The 13,322-nt window shown below is 47.9% G+C and overlaps 2 non-coding genes across 2 annotated transcripts; both read left to right on the top strand.

Annotated features, from left to right (window-relative positions):
- The first annotated feature begins 1,227 nt into the window (after positions 1 to 1,227).
- Trnak-uuu (transfer RNA lysine (anticodon UUU)) lies at positions 1,228 to 1,299 on the top strand. The gene has a single exon. It is a non-coding gene; the product is annotated as a tRNA-Lys (tRNA).
- Positions 1,300 to 8,456: 7,157 nt separating this feature from the next.
- Trnak-uuu (transfer RNA lysine (anticodon UUU)) lies at positions 8,457 to 8,528 on the top strand. Its single transcript has one exon. It is a non-coding gene; the product is annotated as a tRNA-Lys (tRNA).
- Positions 8,529 to 13,322: the final 4,794 nt, after the last annotated feature.

Below are 13,322 nucleotides of genomic sequence, written 5' to 3'. Positions count from 1 at the left end.
GAGCCCCTCATTTCCAAACCCTATTATCGCGCGAAAGCTTAGCGAGGGCTCGGTTCTGGCAGCCTTGATGCCAAGGTAGCATAAGAGGGTTTCCCGCCGGTTGACCGCTCATGACAGGCTGTAGACGTTCGCGTCACGCCCCGGGGGTTGAAAAAGAAGGTCCCCTTCTCCCCGTGTAGTCTGAGTGGCGCTGGCTACCACCCTCAAGCGTCAGATACAGTTGTAGTAAATTTAAATACCCCAGAAAGTGAAGCGGAACACAGTCGCCCAGATAGCCGAATTGGTAAGGCATTCGAGATCTAATCGAAAGGCGTGGATTCGGTCCCCACTCTGGGCGCATTTTTCTTTCTTTCTTTATCACGTAATTAATAAAAATTAATAATAATGTAACGTCACTAACGGTAAAAAAATTGTTTAACCTTCCCCTATGCCTTCTTTGGTGTTGTAGACTGCCGGCATTTCTTTCTGTATTTCCTAATGAGCCCCTCATTTCCAAACCCTATTATCGCGCGAAAGCTTAGCGAGGGCCTCGGTTCTGGCAGCCTTGATGCCAAGATAGCATAAGAGGGTTTCCCGCCGGTTGACCGCTCATGACAGGCTGTAGACGTTCGCGTCACGCCCCGGGGGTTGAAAAAGAAGGTCCCCTTCTCCCTGTGTAGTCTGAGTGGCGCTGGCTACCACCCTCAAGCGTCAGATACAGTTGAAGTAAATATAAATACCCCAGAAAGTGAAGCGGAACACAGTCGCCCAGATAGCCGAATTGGTAAAGCATTCGAGATCTAATCGAAAGGCGAGGGTTCGGTCCCCACTCTGGGCGCGTGTTTTTCTTTCTTTTTGTATCACGTAATTAATAAAAATTAATAATAATGTAACGTCACTAACGGTAAAAAAATTGCCTAACCTTCCCCTATGCCTTCTTTGGCGTTGTAGACTGCCGGCATTTCTTTCTGTATTTCCTAACGAGCCCCTCATTTCCAAACCCTATTATCGCGCGAAAGCTTAGCAAGGGCCTCGGTTCTGGCAGCCTTGATGCCAAGGTAGCATATGAGGGTTTCCCGCCGGTTGACCGCTCATGACAGGCTGTAGATGTTCGCGTCACGCCCCGGGGGTTGTAAAAGAAGGTCCCCTTCTCCCCGTGTAGTCTGAGTGGCGCTGGCTACCACCCTCAAGCGTCAGATACAGTTGTAGTAAATATAAATACCCCAGAAAGTGAAGCGGAACACAGTCACCCAGATAGCCGAATTGGTAAGGCATTCGAGATTTAATCGAAAGGCGTGGGTTCGGTCCCCACTCTGGGCGCGTGTTTTTCTTTCTTTCTTTATCACGTAATTAATAAAAATTAATAATAATGTAACGTCACTAACGGTAAAAAAAATTGTCTAACCTTCCCCTATGCCTTCTTTGGCGTTGTAGACTGCCGGCATTTCTTTCTGTATTTCCTAACGAGCCCCTCATTTCCAAACCCTATTATCGCGCGAAAGCTTAGCGAGGGCCTCGGTTCTGGCAGCCTTGATGCCAAGGTAGCATAAGAGGGTTTCCCGCCGGTTCACCGCTCATGACAGGCTGTAGACGTTCGCGTCACGCCCCGGGGGTTGAAAAAGAAGGTCCCCTTCTCCCCGTGTAGTCTGAGTGGCGCTGGCTACCACCCTCAAGCGTCAGATACAGTTGTAGTAAATATAAATACCCCAGAAAGTGAAGCGGAACACAGTCGCCCAGATAGCCGAATTGGTAAGGCATTCGAGATCTAATCGAAAGTCGTGGGTTCGGTCCCCACTCTGGGCGCGTGTTTTTCTTTCTTTCTTTATCACGTAATTAATAAAAATTAATAATAATGTAACGTCACTAACGGTAAAAAAATTGTCTAACCTTCCCCTATGCCTTCTTTGGCGTTGTACACTGCCGGCATTTCTTTCTGTATTTCCTAACGAGCCCCTCATTTCCAAACCCTATTATCGCGCGAAAGCTTAGCGAGGGCCTCGGTTCTGGCAGCCTTGATGCCAAGGTAGCATAAGAGGGTTTCCCTCCGGTTGACCGCTCATGAAAAGCTGTAGACGTTCGCGTCACGCCCCGGGGGTTGAAAAAGAAGGTCCCCTTCTCCCCGTGTAGTATGAGTGGCGCTGGCTACCACCCTCAAGCGTCAGATACAGTTGCAGTATATATAAATACCCCAGAAAGTGAAGCGGAACACAGTCGCCCAGATAGCCGAATTGGTAAGGCATTCGAGATCTAATCGAAAGGCGTGGATTCGGTCCCTACTCTGGGCGCGTGTTTTTCTTTCTTTCTTTATCACGTAATTAATAAAAATTAATAATAATGTAACGTCACTAACGGTAAAAAAAATTGTTTAACCTTCCCCTATGCCTTTTTTGGTGTTGTAGACTGCCGGCATTTCTTTCTGTATTTCCTAACGAGCCCCTCATTTCCAAACCCTATTATCGCGCGAAAGCTTAGCGAGGGCCTCGGTTCTGGCAGCCTTGATGCCAAGGTAGCATAAGAGGGTTTCCCGCCGGTTGACCGCTCATGACAGGCTGTAGACGTTCGCGTCACGCCCCTGGGGTTGAAAAAGAAGGTCCCCTTCTCCCCGTGTAGTCTGAGTGGCGCTGGCTACCACCCTCAAGTGTCAGATACAGTTGTAGTAAATATAAATACCCCAGAAAGTGAAGCGGAACACAGTCGCCCAGATAGCCGAATTGGTAAAGAATTCGAGATCTAATCGAAAGGCGAGGGTTCGGTCCCCACTCTGGGCGCGTGTTTTTCTTTCTTTTTTTATCACGTAATTAATAAAAATTAATAATATTGTAATGTCACTAACGGTAAAAAAAATTGTTTAACCTTCCCCTATGCCTTCTTTGGCGTTGTAGACTGCCGGCATTTCTTTCTGTATTTCCTAACGAGCCCCTCATTTCCAAACCCTATTATCGCGCGAAAGCTTAGCGAGGGCCTCGGTTCTGGCAGCCTTGATGCCAAGGTAGCATAAAAGGGTTTCCCGCCGGTTGACCGCTCATGACAGGCTGTAGACGTTCGCCTCACACCCCGGGGGTTGAAAAAGAAGGTCCCCTTCTCCCCGTGTAGTCTGAGTGGCGCTGGCTACCACCCTCAAGCGTCAGATACAGTAGTAGTAAATATAAATACCCCAGAAAGTGAAGCAGAACACAGTCGCCCAGATAGCCGAATTGGTAAGGCATTCGAGATCTAATCGAAACGCGTGGGTTCGGTCCCCACTCTGGGCGCGTGTTTTTCTTTCTTTCTTTATCACGTAATTAAAAAAATTAATAATAATGTAACGTAACTAATGGTAAAAAAAAATGTCTAACCTTCCCCTATGCCTTCTTTGGCGTTGTAGACTGCCGGCATTTCTTTCTGTATTTCCTAACGAGCCCCTCATTTCCAAACCCTATTATCGCGCGAAAGCTTAGCGAGGGCCTCGGTTCTGGCAGCCTTGATGCCAAGGTAGCATAAGAGGGTTTCCCGCCGGTTGACCGCTCATGACAGGCTGTAGACGTTCGCGTCACGCCCCGGGGGTTGAAAAAGAAGGTCCCCTTCTCCCCGTGTAGTCTGAGTGGCGCTGGCTACCACCCTGAAGCGTCAGATACAGTTGTAGTAAATATAAATACCCCAGAAAGTGAAGCGGAACACAGTTGCCCAGATAGCCGAATTGGTAAGGCATTCGAGATCTAATCGAAAGGCGTGGATTCAGTCCCCACTCTGGGCGGGTGTTTTTCTTTCATTCTTTATCACGTAATTAAAAAAATTATAATAAGGTAACGTCACTAACGGTAAAAAAAATTGTTTAACCTTCCCCTATGCCTTCTTTGGTGTTGTAGACTGCCGGCATTTCTTTCTGTATTTCCTAACGAGCCCCTCATTTCCAAACCCTAATATCGCGCGAAAGCTTAGCGAGGGCCTCGGTTCTGGCAGCCTTGATGCCAAGGTAGCATAAGAGGGTTTCCCGCCGGTTGACCGCTCATGACAGGCTGTAGACGTTCGCGTCACGCCCCGGGGGTTGAAAAAGAAGGTCCCCTTCTCCCCGTGTAGTCTGAGTGGCGCTGGCTACCACCCTCAAGCGTCAGATATAGTTGTAGTAAATATACATACCCCAGACAGTGAAGCGGAACACAGTCGCCCAGATAGCCGAATTGGTAAAGCATTCGAGATCTAATCGAAAGGCGTTGGTTCGGTCCCCACTCTGGGCGCGTGTTTTTCTTTCTTTCTTTATCACGTAATTAATAAAAATTATTAATATTGTAACGTCACTAACGGTAAAAAAAATTGTCTAACCTTCCTCTATGCCTTCTTTGGCGTTGTAGACTGCCGGCATTTCTTTCTGTATTTCCTAACGATCCCCTCATTTCCAAACCCTATTATCGCGCGAAAGCTTAGCGAGGGCCTCGGTTCTGGCAGCCTTGATGCCAAGGTAGCATAAGAGAGTTTCCCGCCGGTTGACCGCTCATGACAGGCTGTAGACGTTCGCGTCACGCACCGGGGGTTGAAAAAGAAGGTCCCCTTCTCCCCGTGTAGTCTGAGTGGCGCTGGCTACCACCCTCAAGCGTCAGATACAGTTGTAGTAAATATAAATACCCCAGAAAGTGAAGCGGAACACAGTCGCCCAGATAGCCGAATTGGTAAGGCATTCGAGATCTAATCGAAAGGCGTGGATTCGGTCCCCACTCTGGGCGCGTGTTTTTCTTTCTTTCTTTATCACGTAATTAATAAAAATTAATAATAATGTAACGTCACTAACGGTAAAAAAAATTGTTTAACCTTCCCCTATGCCTTTTTTGGTGTTGTATACTGCCGGCATTTCTTTCTGTATTTCCTGACGAGCCCCACATTTCCAAACCCTATTATCGCGCGAAAGCTTAGCGAGGGCCTCGGTTCTGGCAGCCTTGATGCCAAGGTAGCATAAGAGGGTTTCCCGCGGGTTGACCGCTCATGACAGGCTGTAGACGTTCGCGTTACGCCCCGGGGGTTGAAAAAGAAGGTCCCCTTCTCCCCGTGTCGTCTGAGTGGCGCTGGCTACCACCCTCAAGCGTCAGATACAGTTGTAGTAAATATAAATACCCCAGAAAGTGAAGCGGAACACAGTCGCCCAGATAGCCGAATTGGTAAGGCATTCGAGATCTAATCGAAAGGCGTGGATTCGGACACCACTCTGGGCGCGTTTTTCTTTCTTTCTTTATCACGTAATTAATAAAAATTAATAATAATGTAACGTCACTAACGGTAAAAAAAATTGTTTAACCTTCCCCTATGCCTTCTTTGGTGTTGTAGACTGCCGGCATTTCTTTCTGTATTTCCTAACGAGCCCCTCATTTCCAAACCCTATTATCGCGCGAAAGCTTAGCGAGGGCCTCGGTTCTGGCAGCCTTGATGCCAAGGTAGCATAAGAGGGTTTCCCGCCGGTTGACCGCTCATGACAGGCTGTAGACGTTTGCGTCACGCCCCGGGGGTTGAAAAAGAAGGTCCCCTTCTCCCCGTGTAGTCTGAGTGGCGCTGCCTACCACCCTCAAGCGTCAGTTACAGTTGTAGTAAATATAAATACCCCAGACAGTGAAGCGGAATACAGTCGCCCAGATAGCCGAATTGGTAAGGCATTCGAGATCTAATCGAAAGGCGTGGATTCAGTCCCCACTCTGGGCGGGTGTTTTTCTTTCATTCTTTATCACGTAATTAAAAAAATTATAATAAGGTAACGTCACTAACGGTAAAAAAAATTGTTTAACCTTCCCCTATGCCTTCTTTGGTGTTGTAGACTGCCGGCATTTCTTTCTGTATTTCCTAACGAGCCCCTCATTTCCAAACCCTAATATCGCGCGAAAGCTTAGCGAGGGCCTCGGTTCTGGCAGCCTTGATGCCAAGGTAGCATAAGAGGTTTTCCCGCCGGTTGACCGCTCATGACAGGCTGTAGACGTTCGCGTCACGCCCCGGGGGTTGAAAAAGAAGGTCCCCTTCTCTCCGTGTAGTCTGAGTGGCGCTGGCTACCACCCTCAAGCGTCAGATATAGTTGTAGTAAATATAAATACCCCAGACAGTGAAGCGGAACACAGTCGCCCAGATAGCCGAATTGGTAAAGCATTCGAGATCTAATCGAAAGGCGTTGGTTCGGTCCCCACTCTGGGCGCGTGTTTTTCTTTCTTTCTTTATCACGTAATTAATAAAAATTATTAATATTGTAACGTCACTAACGGTAAAAAAAATTGTCTAACCTTCCTCTATGCCTTCTTTGGTGTTGTAGACTGCCGGCATTTCTTTCTGTATTTCCTAACGAGCCCCTCATTTCCAAACCCTATTATCGCGCGAAAGCTTAGCGAGGGCTCGGTTCTGGCAGCCTTGATGCCAAGGTAGCATAAGAGGGTTTCCCGCCGGTTGACCGCTCATGACAGGCTGTAGACGTTCGCGTCACGCCCCGGGGGTTGAAAAAGAAGGTCCACTTCTCCCCGTGTAGTCTGAGTGGCGCTGGCTACCACCCTCAAGCGTCAGATACAGTTGTAGTAAATATAAATACCCCAGAAAGTGAAGCGGAACACAGTTGCCCAGATAGCCGAATTGGTAAGGCATTCGAGATCTAATCGAAAGGCGTGGATTCAGTCCCCACTCTGGGCGGGTGTTTTTCTTTCTTTTTGTATCACGTAATTAAAAAAATTATAATAAGGTAACGTCACTAACGGTAAAAAAAATTGTTTAACCTTCCCCTATGCCTTCTTTGGTGTTGTAGACTGCCGGCATTTCTTTCTGTATTTCCTAACGAGCCCCTCATTTCCAAACCCTAATATCGCGCGAAAGCTTAGCGAGGGCCTCGGTTCTGGCAGCCTTGATGCCAAGGTAGCATAAGAGGGTTTCCCGCCGGTTGACCGCTCATGACAGGCTGTAGACGTTCGCGTCACGCCCCGGGGGTTGAAAAAGAAGGTCCCCTTCTCCCCGTGTAGTCTGAGTGGCGCTGCCTACCACCCTCAAGCGTCAGTTACAGTTGTAGTAAATATAAATACCCCAGACAGTGAAGCGGAACACAGTCGCCCAGATAGCCGAATTGGTAAAGCATTCGAGATCTAATCGAAAGGCGTTGGTTCGGTCCCCACTCTGGGCGCGTGTTTTTCTTTCTTTCTTTATCACGTAATTAATAAAAATTATTAATATTGTAACGTCACTAACGGTAAAAAAAATTGTCTAACCTTCCTCTATGCCTTCTTTGGTGTTGTAGACTGCCGGCATTTCTTTCTGTATTTCCTAACGAGCCCCTCATTTCCAAACCCTATTATCGCGCGAAAGCTTAGCGAGGGCTCGGTTCTGGCAGCCTTGATGCCAAGGTAGCATAAGAGGGTTTCCCGCCGGTTGACCGCTCATGACAGGCTGTAGACGTTCGCGTCACGCCCCGGGGGTTGAAAAAGAAGGTCCCCTTCTCCCCGTGTAGTCTGAGTGGCGCTGGCTACCACCCTCAAGCGTCAGATACAGTAGTAGTAAATTTAAATACCCCAGAAAGTGAAGCGGAACACAGTCGCCCAGATAGCCGAATTGGTAAGGCATTCGAGATCTAATCGAAAGGCGTGGATTCGGTCCCCACTCTGGGCGCATTTTTCTTTCTTTCTTTATCACGTAATTAATAAAAATTAATAATAATGTAACGTCACTAACGGTAAAAAAATTGTTTAACCTTCCCCTATGCCTTCTTTGGTGTTGTAGACTGCGGGCATTTCTTTCTGTATTTCCTAATGAGCCCCTCATTTCCAAACCCTATTATCGCGCGAAAGCTTAGCGAGGGCCTCGGTTCTGGCAGCCTTGATGCCAAGATAGCATAAGAGGGTTTCCCACCGGTTGACCGCTCATGACAGGCTGTAGACGTTCGCGTCACGCCCCGGGGGTTGAAAAAGAAGGTCCCCTTCTCCCCGTGTAGTCTGAGTGGCGCTGGCTACCACCCTCAAGCGTCAGATACAGTTGAAGTAAATATAAATACCCCAGAAAGTGAAGCGGAACACAGTCGCCCAGATAGCCGAATTGGTAAAGCATTCGAGATCTAATCGAAAGGCGAGGGTTCGGTCCCCACTCTGGGCGCGTGTTTTTCTTTCTTTTTGTATCACGTAATTAATAAAAATTAATAATAATGTAACGTCACTAACGGTAAAAAAATTGCCTAACCTTCCCCTATGCCTTCTTTGGCGTTGTAGACTGCCGGCATTTCTTTCTGTATTTCCTAACGAGCCCCTCATTTCCAAACCCTATTATCGCGCGAAAGCTTAGCAAGGGCCTCGGTTCTGGCAGCCTTGATGCCAAGGTAGCATATGAGGGTTTCCCGCCGGTTGACCGCTCATGACAGGCTGTAGATGTTCGCGTCACGCCCCGGGGGTTGTAAAAGAAGGTCCCCTTCTCCCCGTGTAGTCTGAGTGGCGCTGGCTACCACCCTCAAGCGTCAGATACAGTTGTAGTAAATATAAATACCCCAGAAAGTGAAGCGGAACACAGTCACCCAGATAGCCGAATTGGTAAGGCATTCGAGATTTAATCGAAAGGCGTGGGTTCGGTCCCCACTCTGGGCGCGTGTTTTTCTTTCTTTCTTTATCACGTAATTAATAAAAATTAATAATAATGTAACGTCACTAACGGTAAAAAAAATTGTCTAACCTTCCCCTATGCCTTCTTTGGCGTTGTAGACTGCCGGCATTTCTTTCTGTATTTCCTAACGAGCCCCTCATTTCCAAACCCTATATTCGCGCGAAAGCTTAGCGAGGGCCTCGGTTCTGGCAGCCTTGATGCCAAGGTAGCATAAGAGGGTTTCCCGCCGGTTCACCGCTCATGACAGGCTGTAGACGTTCGCGTCACGCCCCGGGGGTTGAAAAAGAAGGTCCCCTTCTCCCCGTGTAGTCTGAGTGGCGCTGGCTACCACCCTCAAGCGTCAGATACAGTTGTAGTAAATATAAATACCCCAGAAAGTGAAGCTGAACACAGTCGCCCAGATAGCCGAATTGGTAAGGCATTCGAGATCTAATCGAAAGGCGTGGGTTCGGTCCCCACTCTGGGCGCGTGTTTTTCTTTCTTTCTTTATCACGTAATTAATAAAAATTAATAATAATGTAACGTCACTAACGGTAAAAAAATTGTCTAACGTTCCCCTATGCCTTCTTTGGCGTTGTACACTGCCGGCATTTCTTTCTGTATTTCCTAACGAGCCCCTCATTTCCAAACCCTATTATCGCGCGAAAGCTTAGCGAGGGCCTCGGTTCTGGCAGCCTTGATGCCAAGGTAGCATAAGAGGGTTTCCCTCCGGTTGACCGCTCATGAAAAGCTGTAGACGTTCGCGTCACGCCCCGGGGGTTGAAAAAGAAGGTCCCCTTCTCCCCGTGTAGTATGAGTGGCGCTGGCTACCACCCTCAAGCGTCAGATACAGTTGCAGTATATATAAATACCCCAGAAAGTGAAGCGGAACACAGTCGCCCAGATAGGCGAATTGGTAAGGCATTCGAGATCTAATCGAAAGGCGTGGATTCGGTCCCTACTCTGGGCGCGTGTTTTTCTTTCTTTCTTTATCACGTAATTAATAAAAATTAATAATAATGTAACGTCACTAACGGTAAAAAAAATTGTTTAACCTTCCCCTATGCCTTTTTTGGTGTTGTAGACTGCCGGCATTTCTTTCTGTATTTCCTAACGAGCCCCTCATTTCCAAACCCTATTATCGCGCGAAAGCTTAGCGAGGGCCTCGGTTCTGGCAGCCTTGATGCCAAGGTAGCATAAGAGGGTTTCCCGCCGGTTGACCGCTCATGACAGGCTGTAGACGTTCGCGTCACGCCCCTGGGGTTGAAAAAGAAGGTCCCCTTCTCCCCGTGTAGTCTGAGTGGCGCTGGCTACCACCCTCAAGTGTCAGATACAGTTGTAGTAAATATAAATACCCCAGAAAGTGAAGCGGAACACAGTCGCCCAGATAGCCGAATTGGTAAAGAATTCGAGATCTAATCGAAAGGCGAGGGTTCGGTCCCCACTCTGGGCGCGTGTTTTTCTTTCTTTTTTTATCACGTAATTAATAAAAATTAATAATATTGTAATGTCACTAACGGTAAAAAAAATTGTTTAACCTTCCCCTATGCCTTCTTTGGCGTTGTAGACTGCCGGCATTTCTTTCTGTATTTCCTAACGAGCCCCTCATTTCCAAACCCTATTATCGCGCGAAAGCTTAGCGAGGGCCTCGGTTCTGGCAGCCTTGATGCCAAGGTAGCATAAGAGGGTTTCCCGCCGGTTGACCGCTCATGACAGGCTGTAGACGTTCGCGTCACGCCCCGGGGGTTGAAAAAGAAGGTCCCCTTCTCCCCGTGTAGTCTGAGTGGCGCTGGCTACCACCCTCAAGCGTCAGATATAGTTGTAGTATATATAAATACCCCAGACAGTGAAGCGGAACACAGTCGCCCAGATAGCCGAATTGGTAAAGCATTCGAGATCTAATCGAAAGGCGTTGGTTCGGTCCCCACTCTGGGCGCGTGTTTTTCTTTCTTTCTTTATCACGTAATTAATAAAAATTATTAATATTGTAACGTCACTAACGGTAAAAAAAATTGTCTAACCTTCCTCTATGCCTTCTTTGGCGTTGTAGACTGCCGGCATTTCTTTCTGTATTTCCTAACGATCCCCTCATTTCCAAACCCTATTATCGCGCGAAAGCTTAGCGAGGGCCTCGGTTCTGGCAGCCTTGATGCCAAGGTAGCATAAGAGAGTTTCCCGCCGGTTGACCGCTCATGACAGGCTGTAGACGTTCGCGTCACGCACCGGGGGTTGAAAAAGAAGGTCCCCTTCTCCCCGTGCAGTCTGAGTGGCGCTGGCTACCACCCTCAAGCGTCAGATACAGTTGTAGTAAATATAAATACCCCAGAAAGTGAAGCGGAACACAGTCGCCCAGATAGCCGAATTGGTAAGGCATTCGAGATCTAATCGAAAGGCGTGGATTCGGTCCCCACTCTGGGCGCGTGTTTTTCTTTCTTTCTTTATCACGTAATTAATAAAAATTAATAATAATGTAACGTCACTAACGGTAAAAAAAATTGTTTAACCTTCCCCTATGCCTTTTTTGGTGTTGTATACTGCCGGCATTTCTTTCTGTATTTCCTGACGAGCCCCACATTTCCAAACCCTATTATCGCGCGAAAGCTTAGCGAGGGCCTCGGTTCTGGCAGCCTTGATGCCAAGGTAGCATAAGAGGGTTTCCCGCGGGTTGACCGCTCATGACAGGCTGTAGACGTTCGCGTTACGCCCCGGGGGTTGAAAAAGAAGGTCCCCTTCTCCCCGTGTCGTCTGAGTGGCGCTGGCTACCACCCTCAAGCGTCAGATACAGTTGTAGTAAATATAAATACCCCAGAAAGTGAAGCGGAACACAGTCGCCCAGATAGCCGAATTGGTAAGGCATTCGAGATCTAATCGAAAGGCGTGGATTCGGACACCACTCTGGGCGCGTTTTTCTTTCTTTCTTTATCACGTAATTAATAAAAATTAATAATAATGTAACGTCACTAACGGTAAAAAAAATTGTTTAACCTTCCCCTATGCCTTCTTTGGTGTTGTAGACTGCCGGCATTTCTTTCTGTATTTCCTAACGAGCCCCTCATTTCCAAACCCTATTATCGCGCGAAAGCTTAGCGAGGGCCTCGGTTCTGGCAGCCTTGATGCCAAGGTAGCATAAGAGGGTTTCCCGCCGGTTGACCGCTCATGACAGGCTGTAGACGTTCGCGTCACGCCCCGGGGGTTGAAAAAGAAGGTCCACTTCTCCCCGTGTAGTCTGAGTGGCGCTGGCTACCACCCTCAAGCGTCAGATACAGTTGTAGTATATATAAATACCCCAGAAAGTGAAGCGGAACACAGTTGCCCAGATAGCCGAATTGGTAAGGCATTCGAGATCTAATCGAAAGGCGTGGATTCAGTCCCCACTCTGGGCGGGTGTTTTTCTTTCATTCTTTATCACGTAATTAAAAAAATTATAATAAGGTAACGTCACTAACGGTAAAAAAAATTGTTTAACCTTCCCCTATGCCTTCTTTGGTGTTGTAGACTGCCGGCATTTCTTTCTGTATTTCCTAACGAGCCCCTCATTTCCAAACCCTAATATCGCGCGAAAGCTTAGCGAGGGCCTCGGTTCTGGCAGCCTTGATGCCAAGGTAGTATAAGAGGGTTTCCCGCCGGTTGACCGCTCATGACAGGCTGTAGACGTTCGCGTCACGCCCCGGGGGTTGAAAAAGAAGGTCCCCTTCTCCCCGTGTAGTCTGAGTGGCGCTGCCTACCACCCTCAAGCGTCAGTTACAGTTGTAGTAAATATAAATACCCCAGACAGTGAAGTGGAACACAGTCGCCCAGATAGCCGAATTGGTAAAGCATTCGAGATCTAATCGAAAGGCGTTGGTTCGGTCCCCACTCTGGGCGCGTGTTTTTCTTTCTTTCTTTATCACGTAATTAATAAAAATTATTAATATTGTAACGTCACTAACGGTAAAAAAAATTGTCTAACCTTCCTCTATGCCTTCTTTGGTGTTGTAGACTGCCGGCATTTCTTTCTGTATTTCCTAACGAGCCCCTCATTTCCAAACCCTATTATCGCGCGAAAGCTTAGCGAGGGCTCGGTTCTGGCAGCCTTGATGCCAAGGTAGCATAAGAGGGTTTCCCGCCGGTTGACCGCTCATGACAGGCTGTAGACGTTCGCGTCACGCCCCGGGGGTTGAAAAAGAAGGTCCCCTTCTCCCCGTGTAGTCTGAGTGGCGCTGGCTACCACCCTCAAGCGTCAGATACAGTTGTAGTAAATTTAAATACCCCAGAAAGTGAAGCGGAACACAGTCGCCCAGATAGCCGAATTGGTAAGGCATTCGAGATCTAATCGAAAGGCGTGGATTCGGTCCCCACTCTGGGCGCATTTTTCTTTCTTTCTTTATCACGTAATTAATAAAAATTAATAATAATGTAACGTCACTAACGGTAAAAAAATTGTTTAACCTTCCCCTATGCCTTCTTTGGTGTTGTAGACTGCCGGCATTTCTTTCTGTATTTCCTAATGAGCCCCTCATTTCCAAACCCTATTATCGCGCGAAAGCTTAGCGAGGGCCTCGGTTCTGGCAGCCTTGATGCCAAGATAGCATAAGAGGGTTTCCCGCCGGTTGACCGCTCATGACAGGCTGTAGACGTTCGCGTCACGCCCCGGGGGTTGAAAAAGAAGGTCCCCTTCTCCTCGTGTAGTCTGAGTGGCGCTGGCTACCACCCTCAAGCGTCAGATACAGTTGAAGTAAATATAAATACCCCAGAACGTGAAGCGGAACACAGTCGCCCAGATAGCCGAATTGGTAAAGCATTCGAGATCTAATCGAAAG

The sequence above is a fragment of the Haemaphysalis longicornis genome, unplaced genomic scaffold (assembly GCF_048455015.1).
Source record: "Haemaphysalis longicornis isolate Haplotype H1 unplaced genomic scaffold, Haemaphysalis longicornis Haplotype H1 scaffold_13, whole genome shotgun sequence".
In the NCBI taxonomy this organism is placed as follows: Eukaryota; Metazoa; Arthropoda; class Arachnida; order Ixodida; family Ixodidae; genus Haemaphysalis; species Haemaphysalis longicornis.
The sequence above is the reverse complement of the archived record's forward strand: the minus strand, read 5'-3'. Positions and strand labels throughout refer to the sequence as shown.